General features: G+C 50.7%; 1 protein-coding gene and 1 long non-coding RNA gene across 2 annotated transcripts in view; both read left to right on the top strand.

Moving 5' to 3' along the window:
- LOC127628926 (synaptic vesicle glycoprotein 2C-like) overlaps window positions 1-2,500 on the top strand; it is a 40,313-nt gene that overhangs the window by 13,425 nt on the left and 24,388 nt on the right. The window lies entirely within an intron of this gene.
- LOC127628929 (uncharacterized) lies at window positions 1,209-2,033 on the top strand. Its single transcript, XR_007968714.1, has 3 exons — window positions 1,209-1,391; window positions 1,480-1,884; window positions 1,973-2,033. It is a non-coding gene; the product is annotated as an uncharacterized LOC127628929 (long non-coding RNA).

Genomic DNA, 2,500 nt, shown 5'->3' with positions numbered 1-2,500 from the left:
ACACACACACACACACACACACACACACACACACACACACACACACATTTGGTGGTCACACTGAGATAAGGACTTCTGTGAGCGACACACTCACTCACAGTCAGACAGACAGTCCATTTCTCTCTTCCAAGCACTTCTGCAGTGTCACAGTTGTTTTAACCCTCTTGGTACAGACCCAGAACTTAAGAGCTGAGCGAGACGAGAGAGACGGAGAGAGAGAGAGAGATAGAGTGTGTGTGTCATACAGGGAAACCACAACTTAGGGGCTGTTCACACAGTACAAGCTCTTGCGTTCCGTCTCTATGTGCACATGGTCAGAGGATCTTTGCGCCACGCCTCACTGGTTGCTTTTATATTTTAGCGTTTTGCGCCATGAGTGCAAACCAAAGTAGTTCAACTTTTGACAGTACAGTACAGTACAGCTCGTCAATGTCAGTTTTAAAACATTGGACCAATCAGATGACTCTGGGAGCATTGTATGTATCTCTTTGAATGTGTACACGTGCAACAATGTGTTCTTTAAAGTGCGTGTGTATGTTTGAAGACGAACAGGGTTTTTGACTTTGTCAACGATACTGAAGATGAGATAAAAATAAGGTGCATTATGACCATAATCAAACCGTTTTAATTCAAACATACTGTTTATATATCCACAACATAAACATAATATTACAGTTCACATCTGCACAGACAACAAAGTGAATCAACAGGTGAAGTTGAACCGAGTTACATGCTAACCTCACCGAGTATTGACGCTGACTAGCACACCTGGAGTCGTAAGTTCGAATCCAGGGCGTGCTGAGTGACTCCAGCCAGGTCTCCTAAGCAACCAAATTGGCCCGGTTGCTAGGGAGGGTAGAGTCAAATGGGGTAAGCAAATTGGCCGGTTGCTAGGGAGGGTAGAGTCACATGGGGTAACCAAACTGGCCCAGTTGCTAGGGAGGGTAGAGTCACATGGGGTAAGCAAATTGGCCGGTTGCTAGGGAGGGTAGAGTCACATGGGGTAACCAAATTGGCCTGGTTGCTAGGGAGGGAAGAGTCACATGGGGTAAGCAAATTGGCCGGTTGCTAGGGAGGGTAGAGTCACATGGGGTAACCAAATTGGCCCGGTTGCTAGGGAGGGTAGAGTCACATGGGGTAACCAAATTGGCCCAGTTGCTAGGGAGGGTAGAGTCACATGGGGTAAGCAAATTGGCCGGTTGCTAGGGAGGGTAGAGTCACATGGGGTAACCAAATTGGCCCGGTTGCTAGGGAGGGTAGAGTCACATGGGGTAACCAAATTGGCCTGGTTGCTAGGGAGGGTAGAGTCACATGGGGTAACCAAATTGGCCCAGTTGCTAGGGAGGGTAGAGTCACATGGGGTAACCAAATTGGCCCGGTTGCTAGGGAGGGTAGAGTCACATGGGGTAAGCAAATTGGCCGGTTGCTAGGGAGGGTAGAGTCACATGGGGTAACCAAATTGGCCCGGTTGCTAGGGAGGGTAGAGTCACATGGGGTAAACAAATTGGCCCGGTTGCTAGGGAGGGTAGAGTCACATGGGGTAACCAAATTGGCCCGGTTGCTAGGGAGGGTAGAGTCACATGGGGTAACCAAATTGGCCCGGTTGCTAGGGAGGGTAGAGTCACATGGGGTAACCAAATTGGCCCGGTTGCTAGGGAGGGTAGAGTCACATGGGGTAAGCAAATTGGCCGGTTGCTAGGGAGGGTAGAGTCACATGGGGTAACCAAATTGGCCCGGTTGCTAGGGAGGGTAGAGTCACATGGGGTAACCAAATTGGCCTGGTTGCTAGGGAGGGTAGAGTCACATGGGGTAACCAAATTGGCCCAGTTGCTAGGGAGGGTAGAGTCACATGGGGTAACCAAATTGGCCCGGTTGCTAGGGAGGGTAGAGTCACATGGGGTAAGCAAATTGGCCGGTTGCTAGGGAGGGTAGAGTCACATGGGCTAACCAAATTGGCCCGGTTGCTAGGGAGGGTAGAGTCACATGGGGTAAACAAATTGGCCCGGTTGCTAGGGAGGGTAGAGTCACATGGGGTAAGCAAATTGGCGGTTGCTAGGGAGGGTAGAGTAACATGGGGTAACCAAATTGGCCCGGTTGCTAGGGAGGGTAGAGTCACATGGGTTAAGCAAATTGGCCCGGTTTCTAGGGAGGGTAGAGTAACATGGGGTAACCAAATTGGCCCGGTTGCTAGGGAGGGTAGAGTCACATGGGGTAACCAAATTGGCTGGTTTCTAGGGAGGGTAGAGTCACATGGGGTAAGCAAATTGGCCCAGTTGCTAGGGAGGGTAGATTTACATGGGGTAACCTCCTCGTGGTTGTGATTAGTGGTTCTCTCAATGGGGCGTGTGGTGAGTTGTGTGTGGATTGTGGAGAGTAGCATGAGCCTCCACATGCTGTGAGTCTCCACGGTGTCATGCACAACGAGTCACATGATCAGATGCGCGGATTGACGGTCTCAGAAGCGGAGACAACAGAGACTCGTCCTCCGCCACCCGGATTG

This window comes from Xyrauchen texanus, chromosome 35, assembly GCF_025860055.1.
Source record: "Xyrauchen texanus isolate HMW12.3.18 chromosome 35, RBS_HiC_50CHRs, whole genome shotgun sequence".
Lineage (NCBI taxonomy): Eukaryota > Metazoa > Chordata > Actinopteri > Cypriniformes > Catostomidae > Xyrauchen > Xyrauchen texanus.
The sequence above is the reverse complement of the archived record's forward strand: the minus strand, read 5'-3'. Positions and strand labels throughout refer to the sequence as shown.